This window comes from Xyrauchen texanus, chromosome 2, assembly GCF_025860055.1.
Source record: "Xyrauchen texanus isolate HMW12.3.18 chromosome 2, RBS_HiC_50CHRs, whole genome shotgun sequence".
Lineage (NCBI taxonomy): Eukaryota > Metazoa > Chordata > Actinopteri > Cypriniformes > Catostomidae > Xyrauchen > Xyrauchen texanus.
The window spans coordinates 59,432,456-59,451,387 of record NC_068277.1 but is presented as its reverse complement, the minus strand read 5'-3'; the positions used below and the strand labels follow the sequence as shown (position 1 = coordinate 59,451,387).

The following is an 18,932-nucleotide window of genomic DNA, read 5'->3' as shown; positions in this document are numbered from 1 at the left end:
GCATAAATCTAGCTAACATTTTATGTTTTCGAATTTAAAAGTTTATCAAAGCCTTCTGGAAATATGTCAATAAGTCAACTTTTAGTTTAATAATTTGGATCTAGTTAATTCAAGGTCAAGTTGATGGTGGAAAAGTGCATTAAGAATGAGGGAGAGTAAGAAAGAAAAAGTTATTGTAGTGGTATATACAGTATTGTAGTTCATAGTAGCCAGATTGTGTTTTTTATATAATGTGTTGTCAGACTTCGTTATTCACTCTTTTTCAGAAATTTAGCAACCAGGGAGAAAGACACAAGCATGAACACATTTTTGTTTACTGTTTGCACAGCCTGGTGCTGTCACATAGACTGATGAGGTATCTCAGCACACTTATTGTATTTCAATTATATCTTTCAGGACGAAGGAATATTTTCTCCATACCATTCCATAATATATATGTTTCTCTTACTGCACCTTTAAGAGAAAACCAATGTAAATGTGTGTCACTGAAGAGGGCACCATCCCATAACTTTGCCTAGTGCCCCCAAATCACTAAATCCACCCCAGGCTGACACAATTCTGTAGGAACACCAAATGTACAAACCTTCAGTTTAAAATGGAGCATTAAATCATAAATGACTTTAATTTGTAGATACTAAACAAGCATTAAACAGTTAATCTTTTAGATGTAATTATACTAAAAAAATACATAATGTCTGATTATTATGTACATTTAGTGTAAACTTAATTTAAAATTCAAAATCCTTGCGCCCAACGTGGGGCTCGAACCCACGACCCTGAGATTAAGAGTCTCATGCTCTACCGACTGAGCTAGCCGGGCTATGAAGAAGAGAGTGCACCTGCTTCTTTGGTGTTGCCGTCGTTTATTATTTATTGATTTCCCGAATAAGCGTTTTATAAGACAGATTCTGTTGCTGAGTTCGGAGCTGCATATTATGCATACTACTCGTACTATTTCAGTAATATCTGTCACTGTCTTCCAAATATTGACATACTCTCTCCTTTGTAATACACACCCTCTCTATACACGCTCTACAGTGGCCTAAAGCAACCTGTCAATAGAGCTAATTTCTGATAGTGATATCCAGAAATGAACCTACCAAGAATAATATTCGAAGAATGAACCAATCAAACGCTTGTCACTTCCTGGTTACTGGAATTGACCAATCACGGCCCATACCGCTACTTGGATTCTTCGACCAATGAGGCGCGCGCGTTATCTAAATAATACCTAAGCATGTAAATAGTATATTATTTTGGCTTCATGTTAACAAATTGCATTGCTGTAAACATATAACCTGTAAAGTGAATGTTATTGACTCTCATGGCAAAAACTGTAAAATAAATAAATAAATAAACAGGTTTGTAAGCATTTGTGCTCACGTTATTAGTATTTTTATATTTGCACTTATATTTACAATATACTTACATTTGCAAAGAAAGCATTTTAATGTTGGTGATTACTCATTTGCACAGTCTTATATTATGATATTAATAATGTGACATTTTATTTCATGCGTTTGATTTTCTAAGTAATACCTAATTATAGAGTATGAATATTGTTTACAAACTGCACTGCTGTAATTATATAGAGTATATCCTATAATATGTATGTGTGTGTGTGTGTGTGGGGGGGGGGGTTCATCACACATTTTAATTCAAACAGGTTTGTAAGTACTTGTCCTCACCTTATTATTATCGAGATATGTATATATTTATAAATGTCCAATATTTAATGACACGCCAGAAGAATTGTTACCCCATTTATACCAGTCCATGTATAATTTATTCGTAACGATCGTTTTAGTAGTGACACAAACAATAAGAACTGTACAAATATTTCTTAAGTGTGTATCGTCTGCATACGCGTGTCCGTCGTGGTACAGCTCAAGCACAAACCGTCATAGAGATGTGGGTTCGAATCCAGCTCTGCAGTATAAACATATATATGATATTATCAGTTGCAGAATCGTTATATGATTTTAGTTTTGTGACGTTCTTATTGTTCTTATTGTTTCAGAACTGCGTTGCGTTCTTTAATTGCTTTAGGAAACACTCCGCTACAGCCGACTACTTTCGTTTTGACATGATAGCGGTATCTGCAAGGATAATTGTCTCGTCGGCTATTTTCACTTCACTATGAAACGACACTTCAAGAAAATAATACCGAGGACATGACCTCGGTGTCCTCAATGGTAGTTACGGCCATGGGGTGCAATTTTAATCTGCCCTCTGACACCAAAACGTACTGTACCTTTTCAACAATAAAGTATGTATACCCTTTCAATAAATACAAATTCAATTAAATATATAAACAAAAACATCTATAACTTAAACCATATGTTTAAAATAAAACGATGTCAGGCCGGATAATCGCAGCACTTTTGCGCTCACTGAAATCTTATTCAAGTAGGAAAAACTATTCGCATTCACAATATACAGGTCCTTCTCAAAAAATTAGCATATTGTGATAAAGTTCATTATTTTCCATAATGTAATGATAAAAATTTAACTTTCATATATTTTAGATTCATTGCACACCAACTGAAATATTTCAGGTCTTTTATTGTTTTAATACTGATGATTTTGGCATACAGCTCATGAAAACCCAAAATTCCTATCTCAAAAAATTAGCATATTTCATCAATTCAATGAAAGAAGTGTTTTTAATACAAAAAAAAAAGTCAACCTTCAAATAATTATGTTCAGTTATGCACTCAATACTTGGTCGGGAATCCTTTTGCAGAAATGACTGCTTCAGTGCGGCGTGGCATGGAGGCAATCAGCCTGTGGCACTGCTGAGGTGTTATGGAGGCCCAGGATGCTTCGATAGCGGCCTTAAGCTCATCCAGAGTGTTGGGTCTTGTGTCTCTCAACTTTCTCTTCACAATATCCCACAGATTCTCTATGGGGTTCAGGTCAGGAGAGTTGGCAGGCCAATTGAGCACAATAATACCATGGTCAGTAAACCATTTACCAGTGGTTTTGGCACTGTGAGCAGGTGCCAGGTCGTGCTGAAAAATGAAATCTTCATCTCCATAAAGCTTTTCAGCAGATGGAAGCATGAAGTGCTCCAAAATCTCCTGATAGCTAGCTGCATTGACCCTGCCCTTGATAAACACAGTGGACCAACACCAGCAGCTGACATGGCACCCCAGACCATCATTCCTTCTCCCCAGTCTTCCTCCAGACTCTGGCACCTTGATTTCGAATGACATGCAAAATTTGCTTTCATCCGAAAAAGTACTTTGGACCACTGAGCAACAGTCCAGTGCTGCTTCTCTGTAGCCCAGGTCAGGCGCTTCTGCAGCTGTTTCTGGTTCAAAAGTGGCTTGACCTGGGGAATGCGGCACCTGTAGCCCATTTCCTGCACACACCTGTGCACGGTGGCTCTGGATGTTTCTACTCCAGACTCAGTCCACTGCTTCGGCAGGTCCCCAAGGTCTGGAATCGGGTCCTTCTCCACAATCTTCCTCAGGGTCCGGTCACCTCTTCTCGTTGTGCAGCGTTTTTTGCCACACTTTTTCCTTCCCACAGACTTCCCACTGAGGTGCCTTGATACAGCACTCTGGGAACAGCCTATTTGTTCAGAAATTTCTTTCTGTGTCTTACCCTCTTGCTTGAGGGTGTCAATGATGGCCTTCTGGACAGCAGTCAGGTTGGCAGTCTTACCCATGATTGCGGTTTTGAGTATTGAAACAGGCTGAGAGTTTTTAAAAGCCTCAGGAATCTTTTGCAGGTGTTTAGAGTTAATTAGTTGATTCAGATGATTAGGTTAATAGCTCGTTTAGAGACCCTTTTCATGATATGCTAATTTTTTGAGATAGGAATTTTGGGTTTTCATGAGCTGTACGCCAAAATCATCAGTATTAAAACAATAAAAGACCTGAAATATTTCAGTTGGTGTGCAATGAATCTAAAATATATGAAAGTTTAATTTTTATCATTACATTATGGAAAATAATGAACTTTATCACAATATGCTAATTTTTTGAGAAGGACCTGTAATGCTGAACCCCTCCTCTTGTCAACTTAAAATACACAACTCTTCGGGTATACAGTTTTATAAATGTCCAATATTAATGACACGTTAGAAGAATTGTTACCCCATTTATACCAGTCCATGTATCATTATTCGTAACGATCGTTTTAATAGTGACACAAACAACAAGATCTGTACAAATATTTCTTAAGTGTGTATCGTCTTGGTAGAGCTCAAGCACAAATCGTCATAGAGATGTGGGTTCGAATCCAGCTCTGCAGTAGAAACATTTATATGATATTATCAGTTGCAAAATCGTTATGTGATTTTAGTCTTGTAACGTTTCGTGCCTGACGATACACACTTAAAAAATATTTGCACAGTTCATATTGTTTGTGTCACTACTAAAACGATTGTTACAAATAATGATACATGGACTGAATTTCCACAACGTTTAATGACTTATTTGAAAGAATGTAATGCTTGAAAATGTGCTATATCTAAATATATATTGTGGAAGGCACACAGTAAGAACACGGTAAATGAGCAATAGAGGTATTTTACAAACACAAACGTGCGTCTTTGTACGTCACATTGCGGTATAAACGTGTATATTTGTTAGTCTACACTGCCATCTAGTGGCATTTCACAACCTAATATTCGAATAAAAACAAAAACAAGCCAATTATAACGTTCTGGTTTATGGTTCTTATATAAATGTATGTTGTTTTATCTATCTTTTGTTATTTGTAAGGAAAGATACACTAGAAGCAATCCATGTTTACTGCATCCGCATTGATGATGGATTCCGCCAATGGCAATAGCACTTTAATCCGGTCTCTGTGGCGCAATCGGTTAGCGCGTTCGGCTGTTAACCGAAAGGTTGGTGGTTCAAGCCCACCCAGGGACGATATACATGTTTTTTGATTTTAACAACAAAAAGTAATCATGCATTGGAAGACTTAAGTTAAAACTGTCATTTATTCTATAATTATTTTCCTAATGGACTCAGCTGAAGTAAGCATTATGATCTCCATTAAGTTATAGGAGCAGGCTCACAAGTCAGCATGGTTTGATATTCTATATAAAATTTAAACGTATTAAGAAACATATGTGAATGCATGTCTGTTTGTTATCGTGAAATCTTTGAAATACGGCAAAAACATGATATGTCCCTAGTCGGGCTGAACCACCAACCTTTCGGTTAACAGCCGAACAGCGTCACAGAGACCGATGCACTGCACTTGTTTTTCGCGTCTGTCCGCACTGCTTTTAAGTGCTTTTCTATGCAAACAAACGCTAAAATTACTGTTTTTCAACATATCCCACATGAGCACAGTGAAAAAATTGAACGTGTCGCGAGTCGCGTTGTGTTGTTGTATTGTTTGAGCAAAAACGCGTTCAGTCAGAACTCGTTGTCGGCAAATCAGTGCCCTTTTTATCCTTCCGCTCCTGTCCCTGCTAACGCGCACGTCACTGACCTCAAATATCATTGGTTAGTCCCTTTCCCGGACATTAGATGTGGATATACATTGTTGATGGTATGGTTATTGTCTGATAAAATAAAAAAAATAAAAAATCACGATTATCTGATAATTTACCTATAATGCAACAATACAAACCTCCACAAACATATAACAAATTAAGTTTTATTGCAGCATTAGTTAGGACATGCAGTTAACATATATATTGCTACTTTTAACTGAAAACAAGTTGAAAACAAATAGGTAAATTAGATGCAATTTTCAATCTGCCCTCTGACACCAAAACGTACTGTACCCTTTCAATTAATACAAATTACATTAAATATAAAAATAAATGTGTTATATATATTATATAAATCCTTCTTTCTTTATTCAGTATTCTAACCATCAGCCGGATAATCGCAGCACTTTTGCGCTCACTGAAATCCTATTCAAGTTGGAAAAACTATTCGCATTCACAATATAAAGCTGATCACGGGTTCGAACCCTCCTCTTGTCAACTTAAAATACACAACTCTTCGGAATTTCAATTTAGTGTTTGACTTTACAAAAAGGTAAGTAGTACACTACATATAATATTTAATTATTTTTAAACACTATTAAAAATCGTATTTTATCTAAATTACACAATGATGATTAATCGACTTTATAGACATTACAGTTTTATCGTCTGTTAATGCTGATATTCTGTAAAGCTGCTTTGAAACGATGTGTGTTGTGAAAGGCGCTATACAAATAAAATTGACTTGACTTGACTATTTACTGTGTTTTGTAAAATTATTACCTTCATCTGGTCATGAATCTCTGGATGGTGATCCCTCAGGTGCTGGAACATATTCGATGTTTTGCACACTGGATACCGTCTTCAACTCCTGTATAATTTTTTAGATAGCCAAAATGCTCCCAAATAGCTGATTTTATTTCGCTTCTTCGGCGGATACAATTCTGGGAGATCGCGTTGTTCCGCCATGTTTTCATGTTGAGAGTTTCGCGTGCGCTGAAAGTTTACATTCTGCACGCGCCCGCCTGAGACAATTATTACTTTATTTGTTGCTAATTCTTCATATAATAACAGGGCTGATTTAATGTTATAGAATGTATGTAAGTACTGTGTACTGTGCCAGACACTTTAAAAACAGGAAGTTGACTGGAAGTATGCAGTATAAATATTTTAGAGAAAGCATTTTTTTTTTTCAGTCTAGATATCGTCATTGTCCATTTCAGTGGATGATTCTGTTCCTACCTACACGTCACACACAGCTATGTGTTTATGCCTAAATTGTAATTAAAAGCTGTAGTTTACTGCAGCAGGGGCATATTAGCCTTCTTCACAGGATCTTTTTAGATCATTGCTGTCATAAACAGTAGATAGATGATTTAACTCTAAATGTGAGGGAACATAAACCGCCTCAGAAAGTGAATTGTTTTATTTTTTTTTATCAAATTTTCCAAGACTCAAAAAATTATATTTCACACTATTTTAAAAACGGTTTTTATTTTTAATCTTACAGTTTCTCCACAAGAGAAAATAATGTAAAAGATATGACCATTTATTTCTAGGTCTGCAGCCTTCTCACAGTATGCCATGATACTACATAAAGATGAAGTAATTTTATTCCAAGTCACTTGACCTGAGTAATTGCAGATCTCTTTTTAAATGTTTTTTTTTTTTTTTTAAAGATATTTGGCCCAATTACAGTCCCTCCCACAGCCTCTCAAATATCTTCTGCCCCATAGGGATATCTTAAGTGTTAAGATCACTTGGTGATCGCTTATTATTTCCTGTTTATTGCTTTTTTCAATTATATGTTTTTCTTTATTCTGAAGCACTATCTTTTGGAGCAACTTCTCTGTGAGAGTGCACTTTTGAGAACTCCACTTGACCTGGAGTTGGTCTTGTGTTTTCTAAGCACAATTGACACAAATTCTTTCAAAGGTGGTGGAGCAAGTTTGTTAATAATTTTGTACATTAGGCAAAAAATATTATAATTAACAAAATTATCAAATTTTAAGACTCCATATCTGGTTATTCATCCAAGGTAGATTTTTTTTCCAACTTGTTTTACATATTTTCTCTTTATACTGTTTATTTTATTATAAGAGCTTGTTGTGCAAATTCCAAATTATCAGTAGATAAGAGTGGTGTCCAGTCAGTTTGTCTGAGCTCTTCTTCAAACACACTTATCTTTTTGGGAATTCTGTATAAAAGGGAGCCAAATCACAACTGATGTCGGAGGCGGGTTACTGTGAATGCAAACTTTAATACAGTGAAAAAGACACTCTATTTCCATAACATAAATATATATATATATATATAATAAAAATGTCAAACATTCTTTATAAATTCTCCAACATTCATAGGCCTGCTGGCTATGTGGCTCATTTATGCCGCTCTCCCCGTGTTCACTGTAATCAGAAACAGGTGTTAGGCATAATTTAGCTCAGGTGCAAGCGCCCTTGCCGCTCTCCCTCTCTCCGGACAGACACTTGACCACGCCCCTGCTGCCAAATATCCCCACCACGCGACTCAGGCCGGGGAGACATCTGGACTGCCTACCCCCCCCCCCCGGGGCCGGCGGCCGCCATCTGCGGTCCCGGTCTGTGAACCACCTAGAACTTAAATGGCTGAAGAGCCAGTTATCAACGGGTATTCCGCGCATTGGTGTCTTTCATGCGGTGGAGCCACTGGAGTGGGGCGTGATCTGAACAGAGGGTGAAGGACCACCCACTTGATGGCCAGACATTCCTTTTCTACGGTGCTGTACTTAAGTCTCCCTCAATGACAGCTTGCGGTTAGTGTACGTGACATAAAAGTTGTGCCCTGATTGGTGAGAATTTCTTTCGGAATCCCCACCCGGGAGATTATTTTGAAGAGTGCCTCCACAACACGTGCTGAGATGTTGCTCAGGGGCACTGCTTCCGGATATCACGTTGCATAATCCACTAGGACCAATACAAAGAGATGTCCACATGCTGTCCGCTCTAATGAGTCGATGAGGTCCATGCCAATTCTCTCAAAGGGGACCTTGCTTAGAGGAAGTGGATGCGATGGCGCTTTTGGGGTGGCCGGTGGATTTACCAGCTGACGTTTGCGGCACGCTACACACCACCAATAAAAACGGGCTATTAGACGGTGTAGTGTTTTTCTTTCTCCTAAGTGACCCGCCATGGGATTATAATGAGCCGTCTGGAACACAATATCTTTACGGCTCCGTGGTATCAAGAGGTGAGTTGTATTGTCTTTCGTTTGAGCGTCCTGCATCACTTGCTCCTTTATAATGGCAAAATAGGGATATGAAAAGGCGATGTCTGGCTGGAGTTGTTGACCATTGATCACTCTCACTTGGTCAAAGGCGTGTTTGAGGGTTTTGTCTCATGACTGCTCCAAAGGGAAGCTGCCGCCTCTCCCCTTCTCTCATCATTCTGATGTGGAGCTGTAGAGGACGGCCCGGGCTCCACCTCCCCTGCCAGAGCATCGCATATTTTATCTCCCTAATTTAGTGCAGAACCCATCCGTGCAAATTCCCTTCAATACATTTCCAAAATCAGGCCAATCAGTCCCCAAGATCAGCAGATGGGGTGAACTAACCGCGGCATCCACTCCACTATGCTTTTTTCCCTGGAATTTAACCACAAGGGTAACCACAGGATACTTGTGAATAAACCCCATGCACAGACTTCACTCTAACTGTTTTAGCTGTGCCCAAAGCCTTCTGTTGAACCAAGCATTTGTGGATTGTTGTTTGATTGCAACCTGTGTCCACCAATTCTTGGTGAGTACCCCCCTTGACACTTACCGGTATCCGGTATGCACCGGCCCAATTGGGGGCAGCCTGCAGGATGTCGGAGACCCACACCACGGTCCACAGCTCCATCAAAGGGCACTGATCCCGGAAGTGGTCCGGGTCCATGCACCTCCAGCACACTGCCCAGGCGCTACGCCCGAACTTGATCGGGCAGGGGAAGGTGTCGCCTCCCATGCCCGGGGAACTGGCTTCAGGAATCCTCCTTGCCTGCGGGGGGCAGGAACTGGTCCTGGGGAGAGAGCAGTGCAACGAGGAATGAGACAGGGGAAAACATAGGGGGAGAGAGTAGGAGGGCTCTGGCACTGGATGCTGGGCGGTGGCACTGAACCCACTCCACCGTCCCTTTTAGCAGACGATGAATGAACTGTTCCAGTACCACTTGGTTGACAATCTCCTCGATGTTGCGGTCCCCCACTAGCAGCCATCTCTGGCAGGTGTCTCAGAGCTGTTCGGTCGAAGGAGAACGGGCTGTTTCATTCCGGACTCTGACCAACCCATTGCAGGGTGGCCTTCTTTAAGTCTGCATATGCCAGGAGGCATCGTTGCCGGCAGTCGTTGAGCTGGGCTTCCCATGACAACAGTGGGATGAGACAAGCTGCCCATTGGGAGCGTGGCCAGCCCCAGATCTTAGTGGAAAGCTCAAACAAATCTGGATCGTCTACCGCCCCATCTTCTGTAACATGGATGGGGACAAAGGGGGGCTGGTGTCCGGGGTCACGGCTGGGGCAGCCTCCTGGCTGAGGAGGCTCTGGATCGCAAGCGGGTCCTCTGTTTGAGCTATAAGATCTTTAAAAAAAAATGGCACTCTTGGTCTTGCCGGAGCTTAAGCAGGGTCTGATGGTAGTTTTGCTGCATACCAGCGAGGGACTGAAGGACCTCCACCAACTGGGAAGACTCTACAGGGTGACTTCCTTCCACCAACTAAAGGTCCCGGGTTTCAGCACCAGTGTGGAGATACTTAGAGGAGACGGGGAATCAGGTTCCTTCACTCAGGTGAGTAGGCTTTCATTATAATGCTTGGGGCGCCACAATAGGTCAGTTTCTCAAAACTTCAGCTTCACAGTAACTTTTCCGATTAATAATAAACTTCAGATTCAGACTCTCCCCCTCGTCTGCTGGCGGTGTGGCTCTTTTATGCCGCTCTCCCCATGCTCACTGAAATTAGAGGCAGGTGTTAGACGTAATTTAGCTCAGGTGAAAGCACCCTTACTGCTCTCTCTCTCCGGACGGACACTTGACCATGCCCCAAACCAGCCCCTTGGGTGTGTGAACAGAGCAGGATATGGTGTGACAAGACTTTGGACAGTCTTGTATTTAAGCAGTGTCATTAGGACTAATTCTACATGTGCTCACCTTTGTGCATCCCATCATATAGCCTAGTTCTTGTTTAAAAACTCTGGACCAGCTGAACCATAGTGAATATGACAAACGAATTGTCTTTCCTTTAACTGTCTCCTCTTGCTTGCCACTAGTGAAAGGTTTGACTCATTATCACACGCAGAAGCAATGTTTCTGTCCTCACCACATTGCAAACTCAAGTATTTTCTTAGTTTTGGTGGGAGGAGGGTTCTTCATATTATTTTTGTAAAAAGCCACTTTTCTCATCTTAGTAGCACTCACTTGATGGTTTGGGCACTTCTGTTCATTTAGTTTTGTAATCTGGCTCTGTAACTCAGTGACTTGTTTTTCAAATCATGACAGCATTTCTTTGGGGCTGCACACACTTTTCATTTGATAAGTGGGCTCTGAAGTTTGGCAACTTTTATTTTTAACTCAGGGTTACATAATTCTCTTCCGAGGTCATGTCCAGCTCTCTGTCAATTGGACAAGTGGCTACAATGTGGGAAGCGACCTTTTGATTGTGAGCTCCTAGATGCTTCCTCATTCTGCTCTCTTTAGCAGTGTATTTGCTTTCCTCACAACATAACCGAAGGAGTTATTTGGGGAAGAGAGGCAGGTTTTCTCTCTTGCGTTTAAGCTGGACACATGCTATCAGCACATTTTTCCAACACCCTCGACAAAACTGTTTAAGAAGCTGCTGGGCAGCTTTATCAACAGAGACACAATCTCTCTTGATTGCCTTTGTAAGAGCTGGGCCTCCAGGCCACCCCTGGCTAAAATTTCTGTTGCTGTGATTAGTTAAGTGAGTAGAAGATGAATTGATCTCCAAAAGGTATAAAGTTAAAGATTAAATGTTCTTTTCAACATTTTAAGCAAAATAAGTTTTTTTTTTTTTTGCACAATTTTAGAGTAGAAAAAAAGGAAAGGAGCACCATGGAAAAGTTTGGGCACCCCAAGAGATTTGAGCTCTCAGATAACTTTTAGCAAGATCTCAGGCCTTAATTAGCTTGCTAGGGCTATGGTTTGTACACAATCATCTTTTGGAAAGGCCAGGTGATGCAAATTTCAAAGCTTTACAAATACTTTGACTCCTCAAACCTTGTCCCAATCAGCAGCCATGGGCTCCTCTATGCAGCTACCTAGCACTCTGAAAATTAAAATAATTGATGCCCACAAAGTAGAATAAGGCTATAAAAAGATAGCAAAGCAGTATCAGGTAGCCATTTCCTCAGTTTGTAATGTAATAAAAAAAATAGTAGTTAACAGGAATGGTGGAGGTCAAGTTGAACCCCTGTTTAACTGCAATAGACCTTAAGGAAAATTTAGCAGACTCTGGAGTAGTGGTACACTGTTCTACTGTGCAGCGACACCTGCACAAATATGACGTTCATGGAAGAGTCACGAGAAGAAACTTTTCCTGCATCTTGCCACAAAATTCAGCATCAGAAGTTTGCAAATTAACATCTAATCAAGCCTGATGCATTTCGGAAACAAGTCCTGTGGACAGGACTCATTGGACAAGGCGACCTTCTTCCACTACTCCAAGATCCAGTTCAGATGGGCCAATTGTAGGCGCTTTTGATGGTGGACAGGGGTCATCATAGGCACTCTGACCAGTCCCATACACAGCAGGGTGCAATGCACTTTGTTGTGACACATTCCTCCCATAAACATCATATTAATTTTCTGTGACAGTAGACATTCTGTCAGTTTGGACCAGATAGGATAGCCTTGGTTTCCCTCGAACATCGATGAGCCTTGGGCACCCAAAACCCTGTAGCCGGTTTGTGGTTTGTTCCTTCTCGGACCACTGTAGGTAGGTACTCGCCACTGCTGACCAGGAGCACCCCACAAGCCTTGCCATTTTAGAGATGCTCTGACCCAGTTGTCTGGCAATAACAATTTGGCCCTTGCCAAAGTTGCTTTATGGCAATATGAGAACTGATTGTTCGCAAACCATCTAATCTACCCAGACCTTGACATGTGGCCTTGTTAGGAGATGATCAATGTTTGGCTCATTTGTGTATGTTTCAAAATTACAATTAAATTCTTAAGATGTAAAAGTTTATAATGAGGTTAATAATTACTGGTGTTGAATACTTTGGTTTGATGAGTGGCACTGCAAAATAATTATTATTAACCTTATTAATTTTCAGGAAATCATCTGGATGTGAACAAGACAGTGAGCCAGTATCCAAAGCAACGAGGTGGAACCACAGTGCACTTAATTCATGCTTCCTAGCAGGCAGGGCCGTAGCTAATGGGGTGAAAGTTGGTCACTTTTAGATTGTATCACAGAACATAGAAGTGCAAATTGAAGAGGTGATTTGACCAACCATGTAGCAAGGCACTAAGGAATTTAATCACCCTATGTCCTCCCTTTTGTTTTTGGTCATTGAACAGATACAATATTCTGCAAAAGTTGGCGACATGGAATAAAATGGAAGCATTTTAGATTTTTTTTACTTAAAAAGTTTATCTCCTTTAGGTATGAATGAAGTAAATAGTTTTTTTTTTTTTTTTTTTAATAATTTAATTAAAAATGTTCTACTATGTTAGATTTTGATATGTATTAGCTTTTATCTGTATCTAAAAGTCTTGTGTATAACTGTTATACACAACATAATATGTTTTGTTTATAAAAAAAATGTAAGATGTTTATTTGATTGTAGTTTTCATATTGACCTGTTCTCTATTTTGATGTTTAATTGGTGTGACTAAAATTGGTGTGTTCTGATTGGTTGCTGATGTTATCCTGTTCATTTTATTGACTGGATCTTAGGGTGTGTTCACACTTGTAGTTCGGTTCTCTTTGTCCTCTTGTTCCAAAAAAGAAAATGATACGTTTAGTCCTGGTTTGCTTAGCTTTATCACCGAACCTAACGATACAAAACCAAAGGCATCAAGAAAAAGTCACAAACTGATTAGACAGCTTTTATGATGTATGTTTTTTGGTGGAACTTGCCGATCATTCAAAACAATGCTGGCTGCTGGAATGCTCTCTTTATATTTATATATGTATATATGGTGGTATTTTTACAAACGAATAGCTAAAAGAATGTGTAAAGGTGTCAAAACAGCGCCAGGAATTCCTCCGTTGCACACACAAGCGAAGATATGCTGCAAGGACAGCTGACGGCGATTCCGACCCCTGTACCGAACTGTAATGGGCAACATAGCTCCTATTATGAGAAGAAGTATGCTTGAGGTCAGTATTACACTGCAAAAAAAGATTTTCTAGACAAGTATTTTTGTCTTGTTTTCCTGTCAAATTATCTAAACTTTCTTAAAACATGATTTATTTACTTGTCAAGCAAAATGGGATAAGATATTAAGTCTTGTTTTAAGATAAATCTGACCAAATGTTGTGAACTTTAGACTCAAAACAAGAAAAAAAAAAAATCTGCCAATGGGGTAAGCAAAATAAACTTGTTTTCTCTTTAAATTAAGTTTATTTTGCTTACCCCATTGGCAGATTTTTTTTAACTGTGTTAAATTAAACTGTTGTTGAAGCAGAATCCACAAAGGAACTATTGGCAAAGGGGGAGCCCATAATACAAATAAACATGAGTTAGCTTGCACGCATTCGAATGGGAGAACCCCCTGCTACACTTCGAAAGGGAGAGCCCTTGAGTATTTAGGCAGGCCCAGGGGGCTCCAGGGCTGGATGGAGAGGCACCTACAGTGCCCAAATGGTGGGGCCAGCCTGGTGATCAGACAAGAATAAGGCATGCATCCCCCTGACCCTGATAGTGAATTAATTGTGGTTAATTAATGAGGGCTTGTTGAGCGTTTTTGATGTGAAGACAGTTGGTACGAATGGGCTGTGGTGGTTGCGGTGCTGATAAGGAAGGAATGACTTGAATATAGTTTTTCTGAGATGCCGGATTTAAACAAAACAGATTTGAGATGTTTTTGTAATGAGAATCGGGAAACTGCTTGGTTTTTGTCATCTACAAAGAGTGGGTTGATAAAGTTTTTGGATTGTGAACCACTGTAGTGGAGGTAAAGTGCTAGTGATTGAAAGGGCAAGATGGGAGTGGGCAGGTTGAAAATTAAAATGAGATGCCTTTTGGTCTGATATGTTTTACACTGTTTGATAAGGTATTTGATTGTCTCATGGTCTATAATGTGGAGGTCCTAAATGGTGGGATGGATTCTTTTTTCCATTATAGTGAGTTCTGAACATTGAAAGAAGCCGAAGAAGGTGGGGATGGACATTATGTCTAGAGTTTTTGAGGTGTTTGGAGATATGTAGCCCTGGCTGAGGGTATTTGGACATAAGATGAGCAGGTCAATGTTGAGGTAGTGTTACGTCCCTGTAAAAGGGGTAATAGAAATTATAACATGGACACGATGTAGCTTCAGTCAAGTCCAATGTTGTAATGCATTTACCATTAACAGCATAATAACATGTTTACACAGTATCACAACTAAACATGTAATTTTCCCTTTTCACAACATAATAATGTCATTCTAAGAAACTACACAATTAGGAAAAATATCAGCTGGTCAGTTATAACTCCCTATTACTAAAATACCTGAGTTACCCTTTAAAGTGAGTACATATTTCAAAATATGTTTAATGTTATAGAGGTTAAATAAGACAGCATTTTAAACACAGATCGTCTTTTTATCCTATTAATCTCTTTAGCCTCTTTTACTGAAAAAGCTATAGATTACTGATCAATAGACCATAGGTATTTCAACTTTCTCCTGTTTTATAAAGAATTGAATGATCAGTTTCTTAACCAAACATAAAGCATTTTAACTTAACAGTTTTTACTTTACCCTTTTTATGGACAATTTTAAGTATCTTTTAACTTATATCAACCCATTCAATGTATCAGTATTACATCATTTTTATCATCCTTACAGTAGCCTAGTAACGGTTCTGATGGGTTGGGATTGTGAATGCCCTTGAGTGAGATCTTGGTATGGCTTATTGTAGGAAATCTTTGAAGCATTTCCAAGCTCTCCGGTATGTTTGTAGGGTTTGGGGGGAAATACAGTAGCTTGAAGAATTGTGTCCTGGGGAATGTGGAGAAGGAGTCTGGAAGGGGGATTTCTAGGAATTTCAGGTCTGGAAGGGGAGGAACTGTGGTTGGTGTCAGGTTTTCTTCTAGGGCCAAGGATCTGGATATTTGGAGGAAAACGAAAAAAAGTGTCAGCGATGTGGATTTTTGAGCCTGGAATGTTTTCTGCTTTAACTGTGGTTAGCGGAGGATGAAGTTCGCTTGTGGAAGCAGGGAGGCAAGGAATAGATCTGGAGTAGGAGAGATTTAAAATGGTTGAAAGTAGGGGGATAAAGTGAAGAGGGGAATGGGTCTGGAGCGGGGATCACCAGCAGAGGCAGCCTCATGTGGGAATACACTGTAGTTGCCCATGGATGGGAAGGGGTAGAGGGATGGATGTTAGCACAGAGAGTAGGTTGCATGGAAAAACTAAGGCATCTGGAATGTATGTGAGGCAATGTCAGGGCACGTGCTTGCGTGGCATTTGTGATATGAATGGGCTGAATCTTCATGTGCGGTGTTCAATGGGAGAGCATACGATTTGTGGGAGAATGTTTATACTGAATTTACTGAGCTCGCTTGAAGCTGCAAGTGGCTGGATCCAAAGGCGTGACCCACACGGAGTACGATGGTAGGATGAATGGAATGAATTCTCGTGTGCAGCATTTAACAGGAAGTGCCCTTGCTTTTGTGTTAAATGTTTACGCTGCAAATAAGCCAAAAAACTCACTCTAGTGTACAAATGAGTTGAGCATGGCATTCGTCATGAGGGCATATGTGAGGCTTTGTTCGAATGAAATTGATTGGTGCTGTTTCACATTTATACAGTGCCGAAACAGCTGGTTTGCGGAAGCAGCTTCACGCAGATGGCTGCTCCAGGTGGGAAATTTAGATAAGAGAACATATAAGCAGACATAGGGAGCTTTTTCACATGTATACCGTGCAAAAGCAGCAACTTCATGCGATAAACTGCTTCGGCAAATGGAGCAAAGAAATAAATAGTAAAAATGTAACACTTACTGTTGTGGCAGTCCGTACTGCGAATACAAATGAGCTGCTGTGGCACCTTCTGTTGAATGACGATATTGTTTGGATGGAAGAGTTGTCCAATATGGTGGACGAAGCAAGAGAAATTTGGATTATAACTATACTTCTAATACATTCAATACTAAAAAAATATCGATAAAATGTTTTAATGTCATAGGAGACTGTTTTCCCCAAAATGTGTGTGTACAATGCATACTTATGCTAAGAGTATTGAGTTGTTCCTCTCACATCACCTCTATTGAAATCAGTTGCAAGTGGAGTCTCAAGTGCGCTGCCTGTGCATGACGAGCACTGTTTCTGAATGATGTGCAGAGCTGCCACCTATGTAGAGCATTCCAAATAGCTCTCTTATGAGGATCTCATCAATAGATCTCATCATTCCATTAAGGATGTTGCGATAGAAGACAGCTGCCTATGTAGGCAGGAGACTGCAAGGAAGCTCACTGTTTTGGAACGGAGCCCTAATCTCCCCTATTAAAGGGATGGTTCAAAAATGAAAATTCTCTCATAATTTACTCACTCTCATGCCATCCCAGATGTGCATGACTTTATTTCTTTTTCTGAATACAAAACTAAGATTTTTAGAAGAATATCCAAGCTGTGTAGGTCCATATAATGCAAGCGAATGAGTACCAAAATTGTGAAGCTCCAAAAAGCACATAAAGGCAGCATAAATGTAATCCATAAAACTCCAGTGGTTAAATCAATATCTTTAATCTAAATCTGTCTATCTGTCTGTCTGTCTATCTAATCTAAACTGCCAGCCGTGGTTGCCAGAATAATTATTTTACAAATAGAGCAAACATGTAAACAACTTTACAGAACAAGTTTTTACAGTACATTTTATGTTGCAGTACTGTTGTTTATATTATTAAATGATAAAAGACCGATTACTGTTTTTACCATAATTCTTACAATAATTTACCTTAAAAAGTGCATGTACTTTCTTATAAAATCATACTTTTTACATCTAAAAAAATTTTTTTACAACATTTTACTGTAAAACTATATGCATTTTCCTTTTAAATATATTGCAATTTTTGGGAAATTTGTTTTTTTACTGTAGTCTTTTTTATTTATTAATTACGGATATTTTTTACAGTGTTGAGTTATATCAAGTGTGAATAAATATTGATTATGCTTTGGTTTAAGCTTATGCTTTACTATTTATATGATTGTATTTCCACCATTTGCCACTCTATATATTGTGTATCATGAGAGCTATTTACATCCCTGTGAGCAGTGTTGGTGTGCCAAACAATGGCCACACAAAGGATACATAATGGCAGTGTAATATACTGTTTACATGTCACAAAAATCTGATTGATTAGTTAAACTGGAATACTCTTTCCATTTAATATTGTTTTCATAGGTTGGACAATGTAATTCTCTCCTGATATCAGCTGTTGTTTAATCTTTTGTTTTTGCCACCCTAAGCATATACAATAAATCACAGTATAGTGGTGTGTTTTAAATAATAATAAAAAAAACATTCACAAAATTATTCTGAAGGTATGTCTGGGTCAATATAGGCTGTCTGTTTGCCAGGTATCACCTGACAATCAGTTATTGATGTTTCCACAATCTTCTGGTTAAAAAATATATTGTACATTATATTCATCTGTTATACTGATAAAGGTAATGTAAAAAGATAAAAGCATCTTTGACAACAAGCTTAAAGGAATATTCCAGTTTTAATACAAGTTCAGCTCAATCGAAAGCATGTGTGGAAAATGATGATACTACTATCCTTTAATAAAATTATTACTAACCTTTTCTGTGTAAAGCTGTATCCAATTTTACAACATTTTTGCCATCATAACTTAACACCGTAAACCCTAAAAAGACTGTAAAGCTTAAATAATACACAGAGGAATAAATATGTGATTTTATATAAGTATAGGCTTCACATTTCTGCCTTTTAAACCCTTCAAAAATTGTCCCCATTCACTTCCATTGTTAGTGCCTCACTGTAACCCAGATGTGTGCTTTTTTAACCCTTAAATGCATAGGAATACCACCACACACCCTTACATATTCGGGTTTTTAAAGACCTGGCACTTAGTTATATTTCTAACAAATGGATCTACAAAATGCCCAGATAGAGTAACATTTTCAAAATATTTTCAAGATAATTAGAAAATAATAGAATTAAATATATTTTGATGTTTCATTTTTCATATATCAAAGATATAATGCAACAAATCAGGACAAATCTAGAACAGGATTCATTACTTTCACTCTGAAATGTTGAGAC

At 39.0% G+C, this 18,932-nt stretch overlaps 2 non-coding genes across 2 annotated transcripts; one reads left to right on the top strand and one right to left on the bottom strand.

The window, feature by feature from the left end:
- Positions 1 to 747: 747 nt before the first annotated feature.
- On the bottom strand, positions 748 to 820 carry trnak-cuu (transfer RNA lysine (anticodon CUU)). Its single transcript has one exon. It is a non-coding gene; the product is annotated as a tRNA-Lys (tRNA).
- Positions 821 to 4,818: 3,998 nt separating this feature from the next.
- Positions 4,819 to 4,892, top strand: trnan-guu (transfer RNA asparagine (anticodon GUU)). The gene has a single exon. It is a non-coding gene; the product is annotated as a tRNA-Asn (tRNA).
- Positions 4,893 to 18,932: the final 14,040 nt, after the last annotated feature.